Here is a 12,913-nt window from a genome sequence, read left to right on the forward strand (position 1 = left end):
TATAATTATTTAAATATATGCATGTGTATTAGTCCATTTTCATGCTGTCTTTCAAAAAGACATACCTGAGACTGGGAAGAAAAATCAGTTTAATGGACTCACAGTTCCACGTGGCTCAGGAGGCCTCACAATCATGGTGGGAGGCAAAAGGCACGTTTAACATGGTGGCAGCAAGAGAGAATGAGGCAGAAGTGAAAGCTGAAACCCCTGATAAAACCATGAGATCTCATGAGACTTATTCACTACCACAGGTACAGTATGGGAGAAACTGCCCCAATAGTTCAATTATCTCCCACCAGGTCCCTTCCACAACACATGGAAATTATGAGAGTACAATTCATGATGAGATTTGGGTGGGGACACAGAGCCAACCCATATCATTTCACACCTTGCCCCTGCCAAATCTCATGTCCTCAAATTTCAAGACCAATCATGCCTTCCCAACAGTGCCCCAAAGTCTTAATTCACCTCAGCATTAACTCAACAGTTCACAGTCCAAAGTCTTATCCAAGATAGTTAACTCCTTTCCACCTATGAGCCTGTAAAATCAAAAGAAAGTTAGTTACTTCCTAGATACATTGGGGATACAGGCATTGGGTAAATACAGCCATTCCAAATGGGACAAATTGGCCAAAATACAGAGGCTACAGACCCCATGCAAGTCTGAAATCCACTGGGGCAGTCAAATCTTAAAGTTCCAAAATGATCTCCTTTGATTTCATGTCTCGAATCCAGGTCACACTGGTGCAAGGGGTGGGTTCCCATGGAACCCACAACAACTGAACAATTCTGCCCATGTGGCTTTGCAGGATAAAGCCCCCCACCTGGCTGCTTTCACAAGCTGCTGTGAGTGTCTGTGGCTTTTCCAGGCACACAATGCAACCTGTCGGTGGATCTACCATTCTGGGGCCTGGAGGACAGTGGCTCCCTTCTCACAGCTCCACTAGGCAGCACCCCAGTGGGGACTCTGTGTGGGAGTCCCCTCCCTACATTTCCCTTCCGCACTGCCCTAGCAGAGGTTCGCCATGAGTGCCTTGTCCCTGCAGCAAATTTCTGCCTGGACATTCAGGTGTTGCCATACATCCTCTGAAATCTAAGCAGAGGTCCCCAAACCTCAATTCATGACTTCTGTGCACCTGCAGGCTCAACACCACATGGAAGCTGCCAAGGCTTGGGGCTTGCACCCTCTGAAGCTACAGCCCGATCTGTACCTTGGCCCTTTTTAGTCATCCCTGGAGTGGCTGGGAAGCAGGGCACCAAGTCCCTAGACTGCACACAGCAGAGGGACCCTGGGCCCAGCCAAGAAGACCATTTTTTCCTCCTAGGCCTCTGGGTCTGTGATGGGAGGGGCTGCCACGAAGGTCTCTGACATGTCCTGGAGACATTTTCCCCATCGTCTTGGTGATTAACACTCATCTCCGTGTTACTTATGCAAGTTTCTGCAGCAGGCTTGAATTTCTCCTTGGAAAATAGGATTTTCTTTTCTATCCTATTGTCAGGCTGCAAAATTTTCTGAACTTTTATGCTCTGCTTCACTTGTAAAACTGAATGCCTTTAACAACACCCAAGTCACCTCTTGAATGCTTTGCTGCTTAGAAATTTCTTCTGCCAGATACCCTAAATCATCTCTCTCAAGTTCAAAGTTTCACAAATCTCTAGTGCAGGGGCAAAATGCTGCCAGTCTCTTTGCTACAACATAACAAGAGTCACCTTTGCTCTAGTTCCCAACAAGTTCCTCATCTCCATCTGAGACCACCTCATCCTGGACTTTATTGTCTGTATCATTATCAGCATTTTGGTCAAAGCCATTCAACAAGTCTCTAGGAAGTTCCAAATTTTCCCACATTTTCCCATCTTCTTCTGAGTCATCCAAAATGTTCCAACCTTTGCCTGTTTCCCAGTTCCAAAGTTGTTTCCACATTTTTGGGTATCTTTTCAGCAGCGCCCCACTCTATTGGCACCAATTTACTGTATTCATTCATTTTCATGCTGCTGATAAAGACATACTGGAGACGGGGAAGAAGAAAGGTTTAATAGAGTCACAGTTCCATGTGACTTGGGAAGCCTCACAATCATGGTGGGAGGTGAAAGGCACCTCTTACAGGGTGGCAGCAAGAGAGAATGAGGCAGAAGTGAAAGTGGAAACCCCTTATAAAACCATGAAATCTTATGAGACTTATTCACTACCATGAGAATAGTATGGGGGAAATGACACCCATGATTCAATTATCTCCCACCTGGTCCCTCCCACAATACGTGAGAATTATGGGAGTACAATTCAAGATGAGATTTGGTCAGGGACACAGAGCCAAACCACATAAGCATGCATCTCTATAAACATGTAGCTCTGCCTTATGACTAATAGTTTTATGATCTATGACATCTTTCACTCTTTGATCACGACTTGGTTTATTTCTCTGTCTTCATCAAAATTATAGGTAAACAATTCCTACTTAGAAAAAAATATGTGATTTTTGTAATGTAAGATGTTCTCTTATAAGGCAAAAGTGTCACTTGAAGCATTCTCACTTTGGCAAAGTGAATATTAGAAAAGATGCGAAAACCACCCACAACGTTGACAACTTCATATAGGCTCATAAAATTGTCAGCTATTACTCAGCTAAGATTTCACCTAGATGTAAATTTAGCTCTGTTTGACTCAATACTCATGCTTTCCCCAAGACACCATACTGACTCGCAGCGCATGGCTACTATACTGTTTCAACCTTTTCCCTTTCTCCCTCTAAACACACAGCTTCTGCTACCTGGTAGTACATATGTTGACAAATTTCTGCCTCTGTGAAGGTATGTAAAAACATTACCTTCATGAAGCCTTCCTACAGACCCCAGGACAGAATTACTTCTTTAATTTCAAAGTACCTTTTCTTAAATATTTTTTAAGGCATCTAACACAGTGTTCATGTTATTTTCCCAATACCTGGAACCATGCCTAGCATATAGCACATGGGCAATAAATATTGGTTGAATAAATGAATTGCACTTTATTTATATGCAGCTTCTCTATCTTTCTAGGTATTGAGCTCCTTAAACATACTGTCTAACCAATTTGCTGAAAATGCTAAGCTGGTTACTGTGAAACCCTGAAGTAATTTCACTATATTGTCTATGCACATTCTTAGATATTAAAAAGCCCAATGCAATCTTATACCAAAGCTTCAGTCTTTCAATCTATTTAAAGCTTCTTAACTCCCTATCACAATTCTTGCATGACACAGGACTCAAAGATTGACAGGAACAAGGATGTTCTATGTCTACTTTCTTTCTTGATTCACCATTTTACCACATTCTTAAATTTTTATTTCTGTTCTTTCAAGAGTTAGGCTCAGTAGACAGTGAGGATTAGAGGTAAAGGATTTAAAAAGGCCTTATTTTATTAGTGTGGTTTTAATCTGAAGCTAATGCCCTCAAAAAGGTGGATATACAAATGTTGGCTTTTTCTTTCATGATGCTTTTGATACATTTGTGTGGATATCTTTCTGCAGTGTTCCATGGTGCAGTATACTATCTACCTGGTCAGCTATAAACTCACTTTCCAGAGATTGGCAGTAAACCATGGCGTTTTGAAGAGAAAAAAGAGACATGTACAGCCCCCCAATAACCCTCTCCAAAGAAATTGTCATTTTTAAACTTCCTCATATATCCTTCCATTTACATGATGAAAAGAGTTGACAAGCACTTATTATTTTCACCCACAATTCCAAAACTGCAAATCTTCCATTTAGGATTTTGGAGTAACTTCATTGCTCCCATTTTTAACATTTATCATCTGGCATTTTGTAAAATATAAATTTAAGTGAACAGTTAACGGATAAATGAATGAATGTATGACTAGCTGAATGAAAGAATATAACTTTTGTGAGTTTAAAAACATAAAAATATTCTGTATATTAACCTTTCCAACAGAGAGCCACTGGAGGGTGAAGTATACTGTGGGGAGTAAGAGGGATGCCATGGAGGATATTCTGATGGACAGAGGGTCATAATTATCCATCCTCAGTTCCCACAGAAAAAGACTCAGATGAGCAGAATATGCCAGGCATCTGTCCTCCAAGTGGACAGAATCCAAGAATCCAGAGCTCAGATATCAGCCTAAGGATTTTGAATCTTTATACTGGTGTGAGTTGAGTGAAGGGATGGCTTAAGACTCATGGATTTAAGTTGGGCAGAAATGATTAGCTTGGAGGAAGAAGATATTTTCTCAGGACTCCAGGATATCTCAGTTATGTGTTGAAATAATTATTTTGGTCTAAAATCAATATTAAATTATAATTTCATACAGTTTTTTATTTGTTAACTATTTTACTGTCTAGAATGTATTGCTATCGACACATTTCTCATCACCATTTTATGTTTTATTTAGAGAGCGGAGGCTGTCTCTTTCCCTGGACAAAATCATGACAAGATTCGGGAATTTTCTGGCTCTGTCTTAGATCATAGCAATCCTAGGCTCACTTTAAACCACGTAAACAGTACTAGCATTTTCAGTCCAGAATTGTCATCAAATTTTACTTTTGAATTAGCATATTTAAAAAATTCTTAGACAGAGTGGGCCATCTTCAGGCTCAAGTCTTCTAGTGGGGGAAGGCAGGTGTTTTTTTGTTTTTGTTTTTTTCTCCTTCATACTCTCTTACCTCGTCCTCTATTTTCTAACTGCTGATTCAATTGGATAAGGCTAAATCTGGGTCCTGGGAGGATTTGGCAGTTGGGAGAAAAATAGGTAAGGAGATGGGTCTATTCTTACTTGGTTGGTGGCTTCCAGTTTTTGGTGAGGCAGACATTTAAAGCTGGTGACCCTGGGTGGGTATGGCTTATGCTTTCTCTGATGCACAAATTTCCATTGGCTCCTTAGGATTTAACAACTGTTGACTCCTTACTTCCTGAAGTTGCCTTAGCTTGAGTAGATGCAACTATATTCTCATACCTTGTGTTTCCCTTCTCTACCTCTGGTCAAACAACAATAGATTTACTGCCCTTTTCTGCTCAGGTCTTACTTTTCCAGACAATGTCCTCAGACAGGATTGAAGGAAACCTCTTGCCGGGTTATGATCCATTGCAAACACTCTTGCTTATCTGTGCCCTGTAAACTTTGAGAATGAACACCCACCTCAATGAAGTCATTTTCTCGATTCCATCTCCAAAATGATAATCTTTCCTTGGCTTCAAGATTTCCTGGGTAGGGTAAAATTCCACTCAATGGTTGACTTTGTATTTCAGATGTATGTCAGGCATTGGCCCACGAATGCAAGAAAAACATTGCAGTTTTGTCTAAGGGATTCTCTTGACACTTGCTTTACTAGGTTTGGAGTAAGAAAGTAGCAAAGTTATTATTTCAAAGAGGAAATGGGAGCTCGAAGCCCAATAATACCTCTCTTCAAAGAAATATCATTTTTGACCTCCCCCCGCTTTCACATTCTGACCCCATTTTCTTAATATTTACGCTGGTTGGAGGACTCCAAGAAGCCTGAAAATGATTTTTTTCTAATTTCTTTATCTACACATGGAAATGTGGCCTTAGAATTTCACATTTATTCTGTCTTGAAGTTTTCCTGGAAACTTCATTTTTAACATATTGTTACATAGTGAATTCAAGGTTCAAACTACAGACTTACAGTGAACTTTCAGATCTTAAACTACATAGGTTAGGTATGTTCTATGTTTACAAAGGTAGTCATACATTCCCTATGCTCTTCATTTGAACTTGCGTTTAATGGCCCTAATTTTAAGAAAAACTGAGCTTAAGAGTACCAGTTAATTCAGTTTATTCAACTTAATTCAATTTATAATGATGAGATGAAGTAGAAGTTACTACATGCTCTGACTCACAATTTTCTCTATGTAGGCTGTTTCTTTGCCTTTCCAGTTTCTTTGAGAATCCAAGAGCTAGCAGACCATATGCAGCTGTGTGGCTTTTCACATGAACAGAAATCTTAACACTACTGAATGAAAACTTGTCATTTTACTTCCTTCACACAGTTTCAGTAAACGGAATTAGCGTATTTCATTACAAGAAAACTTCCTCTGATCAGTGAAGTAGCTACTAATGAATAAAATTGTAAACAATTAGATAAAGTAAGTTGCTGAAAATCTAAACTATTTATCTATTCCAACAGCCCACGGGAACATGGCCAAAGGAAATATATTTGCTCTCTTCTATTTTCTCAAGGTTTAATCATGAAAATCTTCATTTAACTGCTATCTTTTTATTCTCATCTGAAAAAAAATAATTCTAATGTTTATATGCAAAATAACATAAAAATAGCCAAAAAATTAGGAAAGAAATTGAATTAGTCCTACAAGATATATAATGCCTTATAATTTCATAGTAATTAAGAGCATTGGCACAACAATAGGCTAACAAATAAATGAACATGTATAAGGTCCCAAAATAGACACATTTAGAAAAATTTATTATATGTTTAACGTGTCATTTTAAATGACTGAACATTTATGAAGTTATTTAGGATTATTTAATGAAAACACTAGAAAAATTAGCTGTTAATTTAGGGAAGTACGCAAACACACACATAAAACATACAGGGTAGGTCTACTAAATATATATTCTTATTGCTTTACTTGACAATAAATCCTAGTTTAATCAAGATGTGAGGCTGAAACACAAAAATAAAAGATACAAAAAACCCTACATGTATTAAAAATATTACTAATATTGGAATAGGGATTGCCTTCACAGGCATAACAGAAAAACCAAAACCTTTAAAAATTAAATGAGTCCACATAAAAAGTTAGAATTTCTTAATAGCAAAAATTACATAAATAGTTTAAAGACTGAGAAATATATATAACATATGATTAGACAAAATATCTGGTTTAGGTATATACAAGGAAAGACTGCAAATCCGGAAGAAAAGTCTAAAAATTCAATAGAATAATAGGCAGTGAATATGAAAAGGCAGCTTACTAAAAATAAAATCCGAACAGCCCTAGATATATTTTTTTAAATGGTCAACCTTATGCTAATTGAAAGCAAATTAAAACTTTTTTTAACAATTGGGATGAACAAATATAAACACTAATAAATACATTCATTGTTGGTGAGAGTATGAAGATAGATACTATAATAACCTATGGATGGATATTTTAGAAATTTATTTTTGAAAAAGGTATGGTAATGCCTAGCATTACCATATGTGTGAATCACTGTCAACTGAACTTTTAGCAGTTTATGTTAACAATAAACTTTTAGCAATGTAATCTAGAAATATACTGGCATATAAAGATGCTTATTTTAATATTGGCAACTATACTGGAGAAGAACATAAATCTTCATTATAAGGCACTAGATTTAATGTTTTTTTTTTTTTTTTGAGACAAAGTCTCACTCTGTTGTGCAGGCTGGAGTGCAGTGGCACCATCTCAGCTCACTGCAGCCTCCACCTCTTGGATTCAAGCGATTCTCCTGCATCAGCCTCCTGAGTAGCTGGGATTACAAGCATGCACCACCACACCTGGTTAACTTTTGTATTTTTAATAGAGAGGAGTTTTGCCATGTTGGCCAGGCTGATTTCAAACACCTGCCTAGTCTCGAATTCCTGGCCTGAAGTGATCCGCCCACTTCAGCCTCCCAAAGTTCTGGGATTACAGGTGTGAAACACTGCGCCCAGCCCAAATTTAAATGTTATATCCCTCCAATAGCATACTCTGAAGCCAGATCAAATACTGTACAATGACAAATAACAAAATCATGCAATATCATTATAAGTATAGAATGGGCCCAACTATGTACAAAATATATTAGAAAATACCAAAGGATGAAAATCATACTGCTAATGGTGGCTTTTTCCAGAAATGGAATTGAAGGCCAAAGAAGGGGGAATTATTTACTTTAACTTTGTACATTTCTGTAGTTACTTTTTGCAATGAGAATTTGTTACTATTATAATAAATAATCATATAAAACACAAAAAAACAGAGGTAGACAGAAGGCTTGGCAAAAATAATGCCTAGATTTAAATAGAACATAGCATTTATAATATAGTACAGTGTAATGCTACAGAAACTGAAATTATGGAAGTTGGCCCAAAAAAAGCTTAGCCTAAGATGAAAAAAAAACTGCCTTGTCAGCATTTAGCTCATGTACTCACCAGGCCAGAATGAAATAATAGCTTCTCATCTTTATCCAAAAGGGATTAGTCCTAGGGAAGAAAATTCCTTCTTTTTCATGAACTCTGTGAATGGCAGGTCTTATTAAAATATTCACCTAAATTTTGAAACTGGGAGTTCAATGTATGAATACTTTTAGAATGAATTGTTATGCTTTGTGATATACTTTAGTGATTATTGGTTCCACTGTCTTTCAAGGCTGCTGGGATATTATATGAAATAATATATGTGAAACTGTTGTCAAAGTGTCCTGTTGAGGTAATTGTTATTGTTCAACTGTCGGCTTAAAGCACAAAAGCATCACCATAAGTAATAACCATGAGTTTTAAAATTGTAGCTATTAAATTAAAATAAGGAACTACTATTTTTGACCTATCAAACTGACAAAGCTTTAAAAAAAAACTTGAGAAATGAAGTGTTGTGGAGGAGTAAAATTGTTTGTCTCTCTTGAAGGCAACGAGGAAATATATGTTGATATGTCTTAAAATAAGCAGATCCATTGAACCAGCATTTCCCTTTCTGATCACATATATCAAGGAAATAATATATACTTCATCACAGCATAATTATCAGATAGCAAATTGGAAATGATATAATAGCCAACAATAGGAGATTGGTTAATTATGGTGTTTCATGTAGTCATTAAAATAATTCTGCAGGAAATCAGAAATTCTACTTGAAATATTAAGTAATAATTTAAGCAATGTATCTACAGTGTGATTCCATTTTGTTAAGAAATGGGTTGCTATTTAGCATGATAAATGGTTTAATAGGAAAGCTTGAAAATTGTTAAGAGTAAATTTAAATGGTAAGATCATGGATACAGTTTATCTTCTACATGATTCTCTTTTCCAAATTTAAATTTATTTTGCAATTGAAGAAAAATGTAAATGATAGTAGAGCCCTTAAGATTTTACTGTATGCTGGTTTTTAAAATTTTTTAAATTTTTATTTATTTATTTATTTTTGCGAAATGACCAATGAGAGAAAGTCTATTTTCACTTGTCATGGAACAATGTGGTATGTCATGTTTTCGGGACTGCCTTCTTTAGTGCATTTCATAGTGCCTAGTAATATTGGGTACTATTGGGTACTGATTAAATACAATTTTCTGATTTCTGTTAATTTTGCGTAGCATTTTTTATAAAAAAGGGAGATATTTTTGATTAAATAAAACTTTATCGTGTTTCAAATTATTACACAAAGCTGAATAAGCAACCATTTATTTGAAACAGTGAGGTAATATAACATAGGCAACTATAGTTATATATTTTGTGTGTACTGAGTGTAATCTTGCCAGTTAGCTAAAAATACGTCACATGATGATTAAAAATAATCATGGCAGGTTGCTATTGGCTCCTAAATGATTCACAAAGCTCTTGTCCATGGCAGCGGAGGGAGGCAGTGTGCAAGGCAGTGGATGTAAATATAACTTTATTGAGTGCTTACTGCACTTTAGGCCAGGTAATTTACAAGTGCCATCTTCAGCTTCAAAAATAGTGCTTTTCCACTCCAGTTATGCATTGGAATCACCTCAGGGGTTCTTGTTTTAAATTTTAATTACTTATATGACAAAAGCTCAAAATAAGTGTCTGACATAGAACCCTGCAATCAATATATATGTATATTTATTTATATATCATATCTATGTGTATATATCTATATATATTTATATATATATCTCATATATATATATTTCTTAAAGTTTCAAATAGTTCTGAACTACTGACCTAATATCCCTATGAGAAGCATTGCTATTCCTTTCTTAAACAGAAGTAATGTGTATGAGATGGCTAAAATAACTGGTCCATGTTCACAATGCCAGCAAAATGGGTCTAGTTGATTTCTTAACAAACACATGTGCATACACCATAAATAAAATGTTTACAATAATGACTATTTTACTCGATATTTCCTTTGTGACAGGATATAACATCTAAGTACAATAAGAATCCTGTAAATTCATTATATAATTTCAAAGATAAATGAATTCAGTGAGGATAAGTATCTTGCCATTAGCTAAACAGCATAAAAACAGAAGAAAAGTACAGGTTCCTCTTTGTTGACAGGTACTGCCTCTATCCGCAGCAAAATCATTTTATATGTGATCAGAGATCTCAAATAAGCCTAAATAGCAACTCACAATGTGAGTGCTTGAAATCTGGTGACCTTGTCACCCACCTAGTTGCCTCAGTTGATATACATGGGAAAACCATTGCAGGACTTTGAAGAGGAGTAGTATATAGAGAGTCTAGAGAGATGGCGAAATAGAATAATACAGCCCCTGAACTCAAGATGACCCTTGTGAATAACAAGAGGGAAATAAAAGAAAGAAAGATTTGGATATTGGGCAAAAATTTTAGAAAAAAACTAAAGAAACTGATACTTGCTAGATTTTGAAGGAAAAACAAACTGTTTCTAAGACCCAGGCACTCCCAGGAAAATATTCTTAAAGTAAGAAATGGTTACAGAGGGCAAAAATAAAATCCAGGTTGAGGAGAAAAATCCTCTATTAAGCCTTATTGTAAGGTGTGCCTCTTAGGCAATATCTCTTAAATAATAAAGGTTATAAGAAATTTAAAGGCATCTTACCACAGAAACCTCAAATGGGAGAAGTACAGGATATTTTGTCTACAAGAATTATAATTTGATACACAGAAAGCCCACAATGGTTTTAAAGAAATTATATGAGCTCATACTGAAAGTGACAAACAGTACAAAATGAAAAGAGGCGTATGACACCTAAATGACTCCGTTCAGCAACTGACCTGTAAAAACTACTTATCTACAAATATAGGGTACATTTTATGACAAAGAAAAGATGGCCTAGAAGCAGAAATCAAGAGCTCAAAGAGAAGGGCCATGAGATGCAAAAGATCATTCACAGGAAGCAGAATTGAACATTAATCTAGGAACTAAAATTGCTATGGACCAGTGCCTACTAAATGCTTCCAGTTTGCACTATAAAATGAGAGATTTTCCATATTTCTGCACAGAACACATTATGAATTCAATGTAGTGAAGACTGAAAGCAGCACAGTGCCTGGCTTGGTATCTCATATGTTTTGCATAACTGAGTATACAGGAAGAAGGAAACTTGAATAAGGCAGCATTCTCTCCAGACTCAAAACTGAAGCACCAGCAGGGAATGCCACACTTAGTAAATGATAAGTACAGCAAAGAAGATTGGAGAAGAGTAATCCAGAAGAATTGCTTCTGGGCACTTCTGAAAAAGTTTCTGGAGACCCTAGAAATATTGGGAGAGTGGGCTATATTTTGAAGGGGGCTGAGGCCTTTCCATCAGTAATTTTGGCATTAACATAGTAAAATTTGATAATACACATAAAAGTGACTATTGTAGTATATACAGGCTAGTGAAACAAGAGTTAATATACATTACATGCGTTTTCAGATGTACTACATATACAGAATGTAGAGAATGATACTTCGTTTTTATTCTTTAGCATGTATTAGTGCAGGATGAGCCTGACAGGTCCAGAAAAAAAGAAAAAAAATCCATATAGGCCTGACCCTGATACCTTGCCCTATATCCCGAATAGCAAGAATCCAGTCATAAGGAAACTACACTAATCTATAAATTCTACATTTTTATTATGCATCTTATTTTTCAGTTATCTATCAGTATGTAACAAGCAACCACACTTAGCCACTTAAAAATACAAAAATTAGCCAGTTGTGGTGGTACACACCTGTAGTTCCAGCTACTCCGGAGCTGAGGTGAGAGAATTGCTTCAACCCTGGAGGCAGAGGTTGCAGTGAGCCGAGATCACACCATTGCACTCCAGCCTGGGCAACACAGTGAGACTCTGTCTCAAAACAAAAACAAAAACAAAAACAAAAACAAACAAACAAATGAAAAAACCAAAACCAAAACAAAACAAAATAAAAACAATAGCTACTGTGTTGTATCTCACAGTTGTGTGGGTTGCTTGGGCACAGAGGGGCAGTTATTTTTCTGGTCTCACTTGAAACATCTTATGTAGATATCATCAGATGGTGGGTGAGACCAAAGTCACAACCACAGGCATGACTGAGACACTGGGAGAGCTGGGCCTCGTTCCTTACCCATGTAACACCAGAGCATCTCCTCTCCATATGGATCATTGATTCTTCCCAGAGTCTCTTGTAGAAAATCTGGATGTCTTACATAATATCTCAGGGTTTCCGAAAAGCACAAAAGTGAAAGCCGCTGAGCCACCTTAAAGATCAATCCTAGCCGTGCAAAATGCCACGTCTGCGAAATTCCATTGATAAATCAAGTCACTTTATCAAAGTCAAGGATGAATTCAGGAGACAGGTATCATTGGGAGTCGACACTTTGAAAATCAGCTACCACACTACAGTAGCTGCTCTGTTTCAGACACTGAGATAGGCATACAAGACTAAGCACCCTCCTGTGTACTAGGGACACCTGTAGTCTAGAGTGGCAGACAAATATTTATTTTTGAAAATCTACTGTAACAAGGCTGGGCGCGGTGGCTCATGCCTGTAATCCCAGCACTTTGGGAGGCCGAGGCGGGCAGATCACGAGGTCAGGAGATCGAGACCATCCTGGCTAACACGGTGAAACCCCGTCTCTACTACAAATACAAAAAATTAGCCAGGCGCGGTGGCATGCGCCTGTAATCCCAGCTACTTGGGAGGCTGAGGCAGGAGAATCACTTGAACCTGGGAGGCAGAGGTTGCAGTGAGCCGAGATTGCGCCACTGCACTCCAGCCTGGGCGACAGAGTGAGACTCCGTCTCAAAAA

At 37.2% G+C, this 12,913-nt stretch overlaps 1 protein-coding gene across 9 annotated transcripts in view; it reads right to left on the bottom strand.

Moving 5' to 3' along the window:
- LRRC4C (leucine rich repeat containing 4C) overlaps positions 1-12,913 on the bottom strand; it is a 1,357,112-nt gene that overhangs the window by 391,852 nt on the left and 952,347 nt on the right. The window contains exon 4 of one of the 9 annotated variants that reach the window (XM_063608148.1): positions 11,853-11,969. The exons of the other annotated variants lie outside the window; for them this stretch is intronic. The gene's annotated coding sequence lies outside the window, so the exon portion shown is untranslated. The remainder of the gene's footprint in view (positions 1-11,852; positions 11,970-12,913) is intronic. 9 annotated transcript variants of the gene reach the window in all.

This window comes from Pan paniscus, chromosome 9 (assembly GCF_029289425.2).
Source record: "Pan paniscus chromosome 9, NHGRI_mPanPan1-v2.0_pri, whole genome shotgun sequence".
Classification (NCBI taxonomy): Eukaryota; Metazoa; Chordata; class Mammalia; order Primates; family Hominidae; genus Pan; species Pan paniscus.